Source organism: Lepisma saccharinum, chromosome 2 (genome assembly GCF_977018435.1).
Source record: "Lepisma saccharinum chromosome 2, izLepSacc3.1, whole genome shotgun sequence".
NCBI lineage: Eukaryota > Metazoa > Arthropoda > Insecta > Zygentoma > Lepismatidae > Lepisma > Lepisma saccharinum.
Window position 1 is genome coordinate 36,380,989 of NC_139230.1, and position 16,079 is coordinate 36,397,067.

Here is a 16,079-nt window from a genome sequence, read left to right on the forward strand (position 1 = left end):
CGGCATTAGTAAAAATATTTTGTGAAGATAAGGGGATTTCATAGATTTGTACACATACATTTGTAACATGCACTCCTCTCTCTCTCTCTCTCTCTCTCTCTCTCTCTCTCTCTCTCTCTCTCTCTCTCTCTCTCTCTCTCTCTCTCTCTCTCTCTCACACACACACACACACACACACACACACACACACACACACACACACAAACAAACACACACACACACATACACACACCACGCACGGACGCACCCCAACTCTCACACACACTCACAAAAACACACTCGCACGTCTACACATCCGAAAAATATCTTATATTCACATGCATTTCCATGATAAGCAGAGTATAGAGAGCTTGTTCTTCACTGCCACGTTTCGCAACTTCCTGAATTCAAACTGGCGTCAACCAGCGAGACACAATGCACTTTCACCTGCACTTGCGCTCGCATGCGTGCTCGCTGTGACACAGACAATGGCCACACGAGTTTTCCTCTAAATATCCAGGGCGGGAGCTGTTGTGGACGTAAAATGAACATCGCTAATATATACTGGTCAAAAAAAGTTTTGCATATAACAAAAGTTTTATTTTCTGCATCACAGAAGCCACACATGTCGGTACCTCCGACGAGGGCAATGAAAGTACGAAGCACAAAACATAGTTAAAGAAAATTCTGAAAGATATAACCAAAGAAACAAAAGAAACAAAGTTGTTTTCCTGACCAAAGTAAGATGCAACAAACAGATCATCAATTACCAAGGTGAGTAAACCTATCAGAAACCACTCACCGTCTAGTCAGTAACGTGTGTGTCCTCCACGAACACTTAGACATTCTCGAACACGACGGGGCATGCTGAAAACCAGGTTATCCAATGCATGTTGTGGAAGTTTGTCCCATTCCTGAATGGCAGCGTGTATCAGATCACGTAGGGTTTGTGGTGGGTGAGGGCGGTTTGCAATAGCACGTTTCAGAAGGTGCCAGGCATGTTCGATACAATTCATATCGGGGAGACTGCTGGCCAGTCCATCCGACGGATTGTATGCCTTCGAAGGAAAAAGTCCACTGAACGGGCATTATCGTCCACCAACGTGAATCCTGCACCAACATCCTGCGCAAATGCCCTAACGACGGGTCGAAGAACACTGTCCTCGTATGTCTGTGCATCCATAGTACCCTGTATGTGAACTAATGGCATCCGACGATCCAATATGAACCACCCTGTTGCTGGAAGCGTTCCACCATGGACGATTCATTGAAACGCTGCCCATTTGCTCTCCAGACACGTATAGTGTTGTCATAGGGGTGCAGACTAACCCATACTTCATCTGTAAACAGTGTTTATGACCACTGTTCCTGGGTCCAGTTTTCATGTTGTCTAGCCCATCTTACGCCTAGTGCCCTATGTCGTGCAGTAAGTCGGGAACAATCAAAGGTCGACGGGCATGAATCCCTATATCGTGCAGTCGGTTTTGCACCGTTTGGGTGGACACCATGATCCCTGAGGTCTCACGGAGCTCCTTCTGGAATTGGGTTGCTGTGGACGTAGGACGTCTGCGCGCAGCAGCCGTTGTTTTGCGTGGTCTTCCTTCTCTGGGCCTATTTGCTATTGAATGGGTCTCCTGGAATTTCTTTAACACTCTAGAAACGTCACTTTGATTACAGCCTACCCGATGTGCTATGTCCACTTGCTTCATACCTTCCTGTAGTAGAGTCAATATTCTGATTCTATCCACTGCCGAAAGTGTGTTTCGTGGCATTTCTAAAATTACTCACACCATGACAACCATTATAACCTTTCTTGAGACGTCCAGTGCTTTATACCCCCCCCCTCTCACGAATTGCGAGACAATCGGTGGGTGAATCACGACGTTAAAACGTGAAACATGCTTCAAAACCCGGCTACAGACATGTACCTGCTCTTTTGTGTGTTGAATTGGCCTTCGGTTGATGTGTGAGCTTCTCTCAGATTGCGTAGTGATAAAGTCGTCGCCTTGTAATCTAGAGGTGCCGGGTTCGATACCCGGTGGAAACACTTGGTGGTTCGGACCCCACTTTAAACTGTAGGTCCAGTGCCGATTCTTTACCCTTCTGGGCGGAAAGTGGACTAAAACTCAAATCAAACCAAACTCATGGCCAGGGTTCGAATTCAGAATCTTTGGTGACAGGATTTTGAGTCGGCACAAAGCCATTAAGGTGCCTTTCGAATCCGTTTGCACAGTGTAGAAAACTGTTGAAAATGATTTGCTCATGGTGACTATTTTCATAGTCGATAGTAGAATAATAGAATAGCGAGAAGCTAGTGGAGAAGAGTCGGGAGTCCATAATGTAATGTATCTATACTAGCAAGAAGAAATATTATTGAAAGAAAATGAAAAATATCTCAATACCCAACAGAACGATCCATCGGGGGAAAAAAACGTTTTCCAAAGATGTTGGGAACAAAGTTTGATGAAAATTAAGTGAGGATACTATTTTTGTTGTTTTGAAAAATTGAACACTTGAACAATCTAAATCTGAAGGCTGAACTTCTATTCCTTTAAATGTCAAAGTATCTCAGAACGAACTGTCGCTCCTGAATTATAAACTATTTGGAACCTACGTTTGTTAATAAGGACTTGAAAGAAACAATACGATAATCCTAATACAGTGCTCAAAAAAAGTTTTGCATATTCAGGGTTTGTGATCATTTTATTGTACTAGATACATGGAATCATATTCAAGAGTACAGGGGAGATATACAAAGAGAAAGAAAACAGTGCAGTCATGCAGAAGAAACAAAATCACACCAGAAACACAAAATTGAAAATGTGGGATGTAAAACACAAAAGAAAGGCAGTGCAATATCGTGTACCTACGGCTCGCAGGCATGCTTGGGATCAACAAATGTAAGTTCAGTACTGTGTATAGCCACCTCGAACCCGAAGGCATGCTTGAACACAACGGGGTATGATAAGGATATGAGCATTCAACTTTTCCTGAGGAAGACTCCCCCTCTTGAATGGCAGCCTCCTGCAATTGCACCTTGTTCACAGGAGAATTTTCGAGGCTGACAATTGCTTGCTTCAGGTGTTCCCATGCATGTTCCACACAGTTCATGTCTGGAGAATACGCTCTCCACACCATGCATTGAATGCCATGCATATCAAGGAACTCTTGAACCACTCTGGCTTGATGTTGTCGAGCGTTATCATCCACCAGTGTGAAGCCATCCCCAACAGTTGTAGAGAAACCTGCTACCACGGGTTCGAGAATAGCGTTTCTGTACACCAGACCAGTCACGTGACCCTGGAGAGGAATTAGGGGCGTACGTCGACCAAACATGATTCCACCCAAAAACATGATGGAGCCCCCCCTGTTGTTCGTGACGTTCCTGGATGAAGGGCTTGTTCAATCTCTCATCTGATTGTCTCCAAACCCTTATGCTTTTGCTTAACGGGTGCAAAGTGATGGTGACCTCGTCTGTAAAGAGCGTGTGCTCCCACTGTTCCTTACTCCATTCGCTGTGCATTGTTGCTCACCTTACACGGTCTCTCTTATGGTGTGGTTTCATAGGAACCTTGGGTATGGGTCTTCTTGACGTCAATCCTTCCTCATGAAGTCGATTCCGCACTGTCTGATTGGAAACATTCGCTCCTGAGGCCCTCCGCAGATCCTGGCACAAACTGGTAGCAGTTGCAGTGGGTCTACGATGGGCCGAAATCACCATGTACCAATCTTCCCTGCGTGTTGTTTTGCGTCCTTGGTCGATCAGCAACTGATTGTGTCTCCCTGAACTTTTTCCACACTCGAGAATAACTTTGGCTCACTCCAACATGGACAGCTACGTCCACTTGGCGATATCCCTCTTGCAGCAGCGTTACAATTCTAATGCGGTCCATAGGAGAAATGGTTCCTCTAGGCATGTTGCCCTTCGTTTTCCACCCGCTCTCTGTGCAGTTTCCAACTCACAAGTGCGGATAAGACATGGACAATGCCTCCCATCGGGCTGCTTTCAAATCTGCTCAGGGACCATGTGGCAACTACTGCCCTCTATCTGCTGAATACCAAACTCACTTGGGGCATTATGTCAGTTTCTATCTCGGGCATTGCTCACATAATAAAAATTGTATACCTTTTGGGGATATAGCAACTCAAACCCCATGCAATCATAATATGCAAAACTTTGTTTGAGCACTGTATTAAATTCCAATACAACATATTAGAAACTATAATTTTCGGTTGACCTGGAAAAGTAGGAAAAAAAAAGCATATGCGTTTATATGTGAATTCGGCAGTTGGTTAGTCCTTACTCTCTGAATAGAGTACCTGAATTATACATTATTTTTCAAGTAATTTTTTACGAGTTAACTTGCGTAATGCTGTGTAGTTATGCTTCTAGTGAGTTAGGATTTACATCATTTGTAGGTGAAACGAAGACTACGCTCTCTCCAGTCGGCAGGATCCTAATGTCTTGTTGAATGCGTCCCAGTAGACCGAAAACAATGCAGACGGCAGAGGGTGGAAAACCATTTGATTAAGCTAAATGAAATTGTTACGCCATGTTAACCAATGCGTGTCACTAGCTGTTAACATACGTTCGCACTGTGCTTAGTTAACAGCACGAAATATTTCACGCAGAAGCAATGGGCGGCAATTAACGAATTTAGGAGTTGTTAGTTTGTGGTTCAAATAAGTGGCCACGACGCGCTATGGCGCTAGGGGTCCCGGGTTCGAATCCCGGCAGGACATGGATGTTCATCATATCATCACTCTTCCTCATCTTTTCTAATAGTTAAAAGTAGCAGAAAAACGAAGTAAAATAAACCAACTCAATCAATTAAATAACTCCCAATGGTATCAGTACTGCTACTGCAAACGTCCGTTCAAGCTGCCTGTGAAATCCTTACAGTCAATTTTAATTGAATGTTCTAAGCACACCTGTGAGTCCTTGCCACAAATAAGTATTATGTTTGTTTCTTGTTGCACATTGTTTAATATTAGCCATATGTAGGCCCGGATTTCTATATATTGAGGTCTGGAGCTAATAAGATGGCGAGATATCTCATTTTGCCAGAGTGCCCACAGGGGGGAGTTATGGCGCAGGTTGGGCCATCGAGATTTTTGGGGAGGAATTTTTTACCTTCAACATAGGAAGCAATATCCACTCTTCAATATCAACAGTAAGCCTAATATTGGCATGAAAATTTTTGTGGGAGGATTGAGTGTTAAATTTAAAGGGGGAGATAGGAAGCTCTTGATGAATTGTTAAATTTTAGATTGTCAAAAAATTTCTGTAGTGGAGAGAGAGTTCGAACATTAAATTTTGGAGACTGTATTTAGCGATATGGTATCCACATGTTTTCGACGAGGAACGTACCAAAAGAGAAGCTGGAAAATACTAAATATCTCGGGATCCTAAGAAAGTATTGACACCCCATTAAATTAATATTCTTGAAAGCCTGCAAAGAAATGGATGTAAAAATTTTCTTCCTCGCTTCGCTCGCAATGGTGTGTTGCGTGAATGCGTGTGTGGCGCGTTACTGAAGTGGATGTGAAGTTTTATACTATAACTGCATTACAAGACATAAGCGATATTCTCGATGTTAATTAATAACATCACTTCTTGAGATATAATGCATTGGTTAGTATACTGCTTAATTTAAAACAGGTTTATCATTTGGAACAAAAATATATCGAATCCCCATTTCTAACTTTATGTCGCAGGAAAATTTTACCGTAACAAGTTACATTTGCACTGAAGATAAAATCCACTAATTATTGTTATGAATTACTAAAATATATTTACCCCAAGACAACGTGGGCGGAGGGGGGATGGGAGGATGAGTTCTTTGAAAGAAAAACCGTATTATGTTATTGCCCTGAGCTTAAGAATTTCTAGCTAGGTTTCTGTAATGTCTCGCGAAACAGAATCGGTCATGCGGCTGGAGCATGTTATTTGGTTTGCCAAGGTTGAATTTTCTGTCTTTATCTTAAGTTGTGGAACAATTTGTGTTAAATACTCAGATTGTGAGTTTTATAAACCTACTCACAAACACTATTTATATGCATATTTACATAATTTAATTTACTGCACTTAATCAATCAATGTGCTAGCTTTAAGTTTTTTTTTCGAAAATCGAACAATTAAAAAATATGGACAATATAACATGGTATTTCATTCAAATAGAATTCAATCATTATGTATTCATCCAAACTATTTTGGGGGGATTGTCATGAATGATTTTAGGGATGGTCTTGAGTGATGGGCACCCCTGTTTATGGAGGAGGGGCAGATCAAGTGTGTTCAGTAAAGCTGAGAGAAAAGTTACTTTCGGTAGACACGCTGTCGTAATTAAATACTCTGTGGGGATTACGATGTGTTTTGAGGGCACGAATGCTTTGATTTTTTTTTTTGGGGGGGGGGAGACACATGATATGATTTTTGGGGGTTTGCGCCATTGGCCTTGGGGTGAGATGGGCACCCCTGGTGGAGGCACATGACACAGTGGTTCAGATTCCACTTTAAACGGTAGGTCCAGCCCTGATTAGCCTTTATGTGCATAAAGTGGACTTGAAACAACAACTCAAATAAGAAAATAATCATCTCTGCTGCTGCTACAACCAACTTAATCAAAAGAGTTTTTCGTACTTCGTCTTTTGAACATTTAATTATATACCCATTTTTTCTACATCCCTGTGTTAATCAATGTGAATGAACAATAAATTGATGAAATAGTTTAGTAACACACAAAAACGTTCATGCTTTTTCCCTGATTAGTCTAGTGTACCTTCTAATGGCCAAGTCGTCCTGTTGACCCCGGTTTAAGAGCAATCCGTTCCTGATTTCCGACTGGCAAGGAGAAAGACCGAAAGACTTAAAACATACCCGCACAGAAGGTGGGTAGTTTCGTAAGGTTCATGTAACGTACTAGACAAGAGTGGCAATAATTTCCTTCCTTCCTTTTTTTTTCTTTTTTTTTAAATTTTTTTTTCCGCTAGCATATTCACGACTGGGAACATGGATGAAAAATATTGAAATATCCAGTGGTAGTTTCAGTGATTCAACGCAAGAATGGAAAAGAATACTGTATTGTAGACCTTAAACTACTATACATGTATCAATAAGACCCACCTAACTTTCGGTATTTTTTTGTAATTTTTATGAGGAAGATACAATTTTAAAAACAAAAACAAAAAAAAAACAGTGAAATATATCTCAATGCGTTGGCTATAAAGTAAAAACAGTAAAATTCGTATAGCCTAAAAAGCACAACTCTGTCCCCGTAAGGTTTCCATTATTGTCTCTTTCCAGTGGCGGATCAGAAATGCACCGCAAGTAACAAGTTATAGATTGTAGATCATGTACGTCTTCATTTTATGTACGTTCAACTGTGATACGCCGGTTTAAATTAGAAAGAAAAACTAACACAAAAAAATACGATTAGCTTTTACGTCCATACGTCACATAAGCTACGATATAGTACCAAAACAAGAATCAAGCTGTCCTCCTTGGTCTAGAGATTAGCGTACATAACACTGAAAACAAAACGAACAGGAATATTGAGTTCAGTAAGGTATTGATTTTTCTTTCATAATTGCCACAATTGAACCCATTGTCATAATAAATCTCGTGGTATAAATGTGTGTTGTAAAGGAAGAAAAACAGAATTTACTATCGAAAACCACATCGTCCCCCTCAGGCCGGAAAAATGTTAAAAATAAAAACAAAGAGTTAAGTAAGAAATAATAGATTAAGCAGAAGCTTTACTTTATAATGTTTGGATTTACTGAATTTATTTATTTTACTTCGGTTTTCTACCACTTTTGGCTATTCGCGAAGATGAGGATGAATGGTGATAAGATGAAATGGATGAAGGGCCAATCACAAACACACATGGACAGAGCGTGAGTCCAGTTCGCCAGAGCCTAGTTTGTCTGGCAAATACAGTCCAAGGTGTACTACGTGGAAGTGCACCCCCAAATATTTGGTACTACCTGTTTGGGTAGTTTCTAGTACATAGAAAACCGGATTTTAATTCCCACTGTCTGTTTAGTAATAATAGTAATAACCCATGGCTCTACAGCTCGTAAGGGCCTTGGCCTATCTTCCGACTGCCAGTCACCCTCCCACAATCCTACCTAGAGGTGTGGAGATCTTCAACCAGTAATGGGGGGACGTGGAGTCAGCACGTCGAACCCCTATCCGTTATAGGAGACATCCGTGGCCGGGTTACGCTACTCACTCGTAGCTCCCCAATTTCCTCACGATGGTGGGTTGCCACCGGTCCTATACACAGGACGAAAACCCAGAGACTGAACCCAGGCGGACTCGGAACCCATGCCGTCCCGCAGTCGATTGTCTGTTTAGTGCTTTACCTTTATTTTCGTAGATTTTAAGCCCCTCCGTTTAGTACTTGCTTGCTATTTTAGAAGATTTTTACTGCCTATATATTCGTTACCAGATGATGAGATTCGATGCATATCAAATCAGTCGACATTAATCCAAATCAGGAATTCCGGTTGCCGCTGACACTTTCGGTTGTTATACCATGGAATGAATTCCTACAGTAAGTGGTATCTGTCGAGAACAGAATTCCTCCGGTCGAGCGCGTGATTAAAATACTTACACATACGTAAATTATATCCAAGAGGTCTTCGAATCGAGTGATTTATTCACGCCCATAAGGAGAAACTGAAATTTTGTGGTCGAGATGGTTTATCTGTTTTGCCTTGCGCACTCCAGCTGACTGCCCTCGTCTTTTTCTCTTTTTTCCCCCACCCCTTCCACTTCCTTCCTGTGGTGGCTGTCTCCTGGTTTCTCACGGTCGCGCCGAGCGTCAAGGATTCTGCTTCTCTCCTGTGGGAACCGGGACCCGGGGCGACCTTCCCCACCCCCCGCACCCTTATGCGGTTCCCCCACAAAGCCCAGAGCCCAAAGGTGACTGCAAACAATCAGGTGATTGCTATTACGGTTAATACTGAGTGAATAGCCGGAGGGGCGGCCAGCATCCGGTAGCTTGCAGAAGGATGCGTGGGTGGTTCGTAGTTTCTGTTTATCCCTGGCGAGTTTGGGTCAGAAAATTTCGGTGATGGTCACTTGTTTTCACCAAAATATTGACCTTCCCGTCAGCTTGTAATCAAGAGGTCGCGGGTTCGATAACCGTTGGAGGTACATTCCAGAGTGGTTCCGATCTTACTTTAAACTGTATGTCCAGCTTCGATTAGTTTATAAAGTGGACTTCAAACAAGCTTTGCCAAACTTAAACATTAAGTCCTGTTATCCTCTGACACGTTTCCTATTACCACACTAATTATACACATGTTATAATCCCCCCTTTTGCGCAGTATCAGTGGCAAGTAACTACAAATATTGACGAAGAGGAGTGATTGACATTTAGTGAAAACATTACTTGGAATTCAACAAAAATCGTGTATTAACAATACAAAAGTAAGTGCATCAATAAAAAGTGCTTTAAAAATAAGTTATTCAGACCAACTCCTACTGCTGAAATGTTAGCTTTATTGAGATTATGAATGGAAGCTTTAGAGGAAAAACTGGTATATTTAATCTTCATCCATTTAAAATATTTTTTTTTATCTGACAGTGCATTGGGGTCAAATTCCCACCTCCAATCGGAGGTCAAATTCCCACCTCCTATGACAGCATATTTGTGAAGGATGTAATTAAAGCGCTATTTTGTTATTCGTTTGCACTTACTTTTCATATAATCGCTCTCATTGTTATTTATGAAGGTGGTGAAACTTCCCCAATTTACACAACGTGAAGTTCAGCATGGAATCCACATAGTCCACCATGTTATGGATATTGCGTGCTTGAAATAGATTGCTGAAGAACACACAAAAAAGCTCACACTTCTTAATTCTTCCCAAATTTTCAAAATTCTGCCTTCGCCACGCCTCGGTACCATCGTTATAGTAAAACAACAGGACAGGTGCTCCATTAGAGCTCCGCCGAGTTTCCTTGGAAGAGTATATAAGATTGGCTTCAGAAGGTTATCGTTCTGGCACCCTACCCGTGAGGAAGGCTACAAATGTTACCTTTTGTGACTTAGAAATTTCTTTATTTTTATTAATATCAGTGAAAGAGGATTATGTTTGTTTTATGACAGAGCTCATAGGTAACAAGTGTATCATTCGAACTGAGGACTCTTGGTCACTTGGATCACGGCAACAGTTTGCAGGAGTGTTTTGCAATGCACACAAGCGTCAGTCGAAGTGCGATTTCGTATCTGCTGTTAGTGCTGGTAACGAGGCTCTGGTGACAGAATGATTGCGTGCTGTTTTCTGTACGGTCATATTCTTACCGTCGGCTTTCTTTTTTTTAATGGGGAGTATGCTCAACATATATATAGCCTGTTATCTTCGACAAAACCAGTGTTTTCACACTATTGTCAGTGGCTTGTTTTTTATTTAAAATGTTTGTGTCATTATTGTGACTTCACAAGACATAGGAGAGAGAAGAGAACATGTGTATCTACTGTTTAGAAAATATAGCGTGTAATCTCACAAGAAGAAAATAAACGTTTTATTCTTGAGAAGAGAAACTCTATTTGTAAGTTGTAAAAATCTGTACAGAACATTGTGCAGAACATTCAATACAGCATTCCGCCTTTTAAATTTTGTTTACATCATCTGTAGACAAGGTGTAGATTTTAGATTTCGCAGATATGCAATTCCTTCTCTTGTCTAAATGCACCGATTTGAAACAATACACCAGTTCCAACCGTGCGAATGGAGCCTTAACGTCCATATACTATTACGGATTATGTTGTATGTGATTAATGTGCTAAAATGTTCTTGGGTGTTCATTCTCTTATTTATTATTATTATTTATATATAATACACATGCAAGCCTTCGACTCCAGCTGGCGATTTTCACTTTTGCAATTTCTGCGACGACGGCCTTGAAAATTTAGCCGTGGGTGCCCGACGGTGGTGATTGTTCTTCCGCTCCTGGGGACTGTGAGAAACTCTTCGGAAATCTTCCGTGACATTTTACAAGGGATATTTTCGATGGATTCCCCGGCATTTCTGAACTTCGGAGGATGCACGCAGTCTTTAAATATCGGCAGCCTCACGCAGAAGTAAGGAGGCTCTCTGTGTTGGTATTCAGGGATCCCCTCTTTTCTGACGTGCGTCAAGTGGGAATCGCCACATATTAATAAATTATGAAATTATATCTCAAACGTTTGCACATCGTTAGCACACGAAAGCACACTATTTATATTAATAAGCACACAAATATTAATCAAGATATTAAGGAGTTTATTGTGGTGATTCTAGCTTGATATCAAGATAAAATCGCCACAAATCAAAAAAATATTTTTGAGCAACCAAATTGTACTATCTTTTAGGCATTCGTTAGCACACGAAAGCACACTATTTATTTTAATAAGCACACAAATATTAATCAAGATATTAAGGAGTTTATTGTGGCGATTCTGGCTTGATATCAAGCCAGAATCGCCACAAATCAAAAAATTATTTTTGAGAAACCAAATTGTAATATCTTTTAGGCATTCGTTAGCACACGAAAGCACACTATTTATTTTAATAAGCACACAAATATTAATCAAGATATTAAGGAGTTTATGGTGGCGATTCTGGTTTGATATCAAGCCAGAATCGCCACAAATCAAAAAATTATTTTTGAGCAACCAAATTGTTAGGCATTCGTTAGCACACGAAAGCAGAAGAGAAAACAAGAAGAAGTAGACATTTTAGGAAATTGTAGGCTCTACCAAGACCCGAATCAGGCCTCTACTAACTGAGCCACAGAGCCACCCTTGACTTCGACTGTACAGTGAACAAGCCCAGAAAATAAAGGAGGAAGAAGACTGAGGGACATTCCCACCGGTTGTTTTTTTTTTCTTCTGTGGTTAACAAGAGCTACCGCTTCGAGGTGACGATGACAGTGGCCTACTAAGGGAGATTCCACACCGTGTCGCCTGAGGATTTCACAAGTCGAAAGTAGGTTCGTGCGGTATATTTTGTCGCTACGGTGTGAAACGTTGCTGTTGATTGGCTCATTCCAAACGACATGTATCGCGTGTCCCTTCGGTCTGAAATCTTCCTAAGTCTTGAAGATCCAAGTCACAAGAATGGATAATTAGGGCTTTGTGAAGGTCAGGTGCGAAGGCAGGCGACAGTGCCCTAAAGAATATTATCCAAACCTGCATGAAGAACGCCGCATCAGTCTCCAATAAGAAATTATAAAAAAAACTTCTGGTGAGTTGATTTTAAAAAATGTGTCCGAGATAAACAGTGGCGTTCCCAGGATTTTCGGAAGGGAGAGGGGTTATGCATACAAATTTTGGTAGTCAGTCCTCATTTTGCCATCTCTTCCTGTATTAACGTTCTTTTTTTTTAAGGAATACTGGGTCAAATGGGGTTATGACCCCATCAACACTCCCTTGGGCACGTCACTGGAGATTAATGAGTAAGCATTTGATCATTTTGGGAGACGAAAGATTAGATGTGTTGGGAACGGAAGGGTTTTCACTTTGCATTAATTGTTTCGCGATCCAGCTGTATTCTAGAAGACTTCCTTTGTTTCGTGCCGATATATGACAAGACTGCGGAAGCTCTGACAGACAGTTTTGAACACTTTCGATTGCTTAGGCCTGAATATGAACAATTTTGTGGTATTGGCTTTTATAAGAGCTGCAAACATAGGAGGATTTGATTGATTGATTGATTGAATTGTTGTTTTAAGTGCATTTTATGCACGGTAAGGCTAATCGAGACTGGACGTAGAGTTTAAAGTGGGATCCGAACCACTATGTGCCTCCACAGGGTATCGAACCCTGATTACAAGGCGGCGACGCTACCACTGCACCATCGGGGAGGCACCAAACATAGGAGGGCAAGACACATTAGTGGTGTTCAGGCTCGAATCAGAGAGAAATATTCGAGAACTATCTGCGTCCAGTTCGCAGCCCACAGTTTGAATCTCACGTTGTCGAGTGAATTGTCCATCTTGTGCATATGTATCAGCTTCGTAAAAACACTTCTGATACATATATGTTTTGATGCCTGATGAGAAGAAATGGACAAACACACATACTGAGATGGTTCCGGCATACAAAGTTAATGCATGGAAACAGATGAGTCGAGTGGTAAAAAATGTTCCGATTTCACGTTCTGATTGAAATGGGTCAAATGGGGTTATGACCCCATCAACCCTCCCTTGGGCACGTAATTGGAGATTAATGAGTAAGCAGTGAGTAAACAGTGACAACGATTTAAGGGATAATTGCACCCATTTTTTTTTTTTTTTTTGCCTTCACACTATCACACTATAGCCTCTTAATGCTAAGCTTTGTCTAACACGAGAAAGTAAAATTTTCTTGCGACCCCCCACCCCTCCCCTCGTTTTGGAACCCAATTGCCACCACTGGCCTTAAACATACAATTGTGAGGTTCTATCTATACCCCATAAAAATGGTGTTCGGCATTGCCCCGAAAGATATTCCTGGATATGTGTCTGGAGTAGTGGTCTTCAAGAGCATCAATGGATGCCTGCCTGCACAGGTTGTATCCAGTTCATTCACCAAATATTGAATGGAGAACTTTTCTGGCAGTTTCTGGACCCCAAAACTCGTAATAAATTGTTGCTAGCATGCCTTTATGGATTCGGTTTTTCAGTATGTGCAAACGATCAACACACGCTGTTCCACTGAGTACTGACTCATACTGTACTGCATTGTTACTGTAATCACGAACCACTGATTGTAAGCACGAACTTTCAACCGAACCCAAACAAGCATGAACCACTATCAGGTGTGTCACAGCAGAGCCAATAACTCAGACTGAAAGCACACGTCCGCACGATTGCCATTTAATGTCAGAATCAACCAGACGCACGAGCATGCCCATGAAAGGACTAGAGAGACTGTGGTAGCATGTTTGAGCGTAGGAGACTCGAACGAGTATCAGCGAACGAAAGTGGTCCCATGCAGTACTCTAGTGTAAGAAAAAGTTTTTGTATGAACTAAAAACAAACATGGATAAGAGACAGCTGTGAAGGCGCTTGAAAAGCTTTTCAACGTGTATCGATGGTGTCTGTGGGCAGTTTACACAATTGATAAAAGAACAATAAATTTTTATGCATTACAGATGATTTAGGGGGTAATTATAACTTGTTCACGAAGAAGCATTTTTAAAAAATTAAGTGGTCTACTGGCAACATTGATTGGGTCAGAGGGCAGTATCAGGTGTGCCTGACATCTGATTATGATAGTCAGTGTCCAGATGAAAGAAAATATTTGAAATTTATTGTACAAAAAATAGGTTAGGTTAGGTTAGGTTAGGTTCATACAATAAATTTCAAATATTTCTTTCATTTGGACATTCTTTTATCAATTCGGTAAATACCTGCAAAGACCAACGGTACATATTGAAAACCTCTTGCAAGCGACTCCATAGTTGTAATTCATCCATGCTCATTTTCACTTCGTACATTTTTTTTAAACCTAAGTAACTTTCCACCATACTGAACGTTCATGAACAGCACAATTTTCTAGTTTAAAGTTTTAAAAATATCCACATGGACAAAGTTAATACCTAGTAGAAGATTCATGTCTCAATAACTATTTGTACAAAAGTAACGTACGTTCAAAGTCTTGGTTCCTTGACTTTTTGGACACCCTGTAGAAGAAATGGCAAGTATGTGTCTCTTCGTTGCTACACCATGTAAAATTATTTAGCTAATTTCAAAATATGACATTACGAACCTCTAAACTCTTCTAACACTGCAAGTGAAATAGGTTAGCCACAATTGGTAAACTTTGCAAAATTTCAAGCCAGCTTTTTATCGAAAAAAAAAACCAGTCCATTCAAAAAAGCCGGCTTTACACACACACACACACACACACACACACAGTGCAAGCAAAAATGAGCTACAACGTAACGATAGGCTATCACTGCGTTAAGAAGCAAGTGCTGGAAACAAAAGAGGAACACGTACACATTTGGGCACTAGAAATAATATGATAAAATAGAAAAAATGATATCTAGTGGGGGGTGTGGGATTCGGTAAGATGGATGGACACATCAGTACAAAATCAAATAGTGACACATAATGGATATAGAAAAGAATGGTATTGTCTGTCGCACAAAGGAATAGCAAGGAAGTAGTGTAAGGCGAGTTACAACAATTTGGTAGGGAACAAAGAACGGGGGTGGGGGGTGGACATGGTTCAGGAATGAGAGAAGAAATAAATAAAAGTATGCTGCTTGACAAGCTCTTGTTTACTCTTACGGCGGAGCTCTACATGCTGGCAAGGGAAGTGGGGAGTGGGGTATACGCAGTAAACCAACCAGACAACAGCGGTGGAGCCGAGAATTACAGCCTGGCGGGAGGAAGTACTACACGCACCTCGTTCTACATACAGGCTGCTTCGTTTCTTATCGCGCTGGATTGGCCAAGACAAATGGGTAAAAATATAACGCAGTGGATAACAAAGTTATAGAAGACACAAACAACACATCATCCTAACCGTTCCACAAATTTTATATTGCAGACTATCTTAACAAACTTAGAATGCATTTGTACATATATATATATATATATATATATATATATATATATATATATATATAATTATCAAAGGCACATAATTCGTATGTACACTTCCTACGAAGAAAATGCCAAAAAGATAGTACAATTTGGTTGCTCGAAAATATAGTTGTTTTTTTTTATTTGTGGCGATTTTATCTTGATATCAGGCCAGAATCGCCACAATAAACTCCTTAATATCTTGGTTAATATTTGTGCGCTTATTAAAATAAATAGTGTGCTTTCGTGTGCTAACGAATGCCTAAAAGATAGTACAATTTGTTTGCTCAAAAATATTTTTTTGATTTGTGGCGATTTTATCTTGATATCAAGCCAGAATCGCCACAATAAACTCCTTAATATCTTGGTTAATATTTGTGTGCTTATTAAAATAAATAGTGCGCTTTCGTGTGCTAACGAATGCCTAAAAGATAGTACAATTTGGTTGCTCAAAAATATTTTTTTTGATTTGTGGCGATTTTATCTTGATATCAAGCCAGAATCGCCACAATAAACTCCTTAATAT

At 40.6% G+C, this 16,079-nt stretch overlaps 1 protein-coding gene across 2 annotated transcripts in view; it reads left to right on the top strand.

Moving 5' to 3' along the window:
- Nucleotides 1-16,079, top strand: part of LOC145983997 (recombining binding protein suppressor of hairless-like) — a 275,400-nt gene that overhangs the window by 122,237 nt on the left and 137,084 nt on the right. The window lies entirely within an intron of this gene.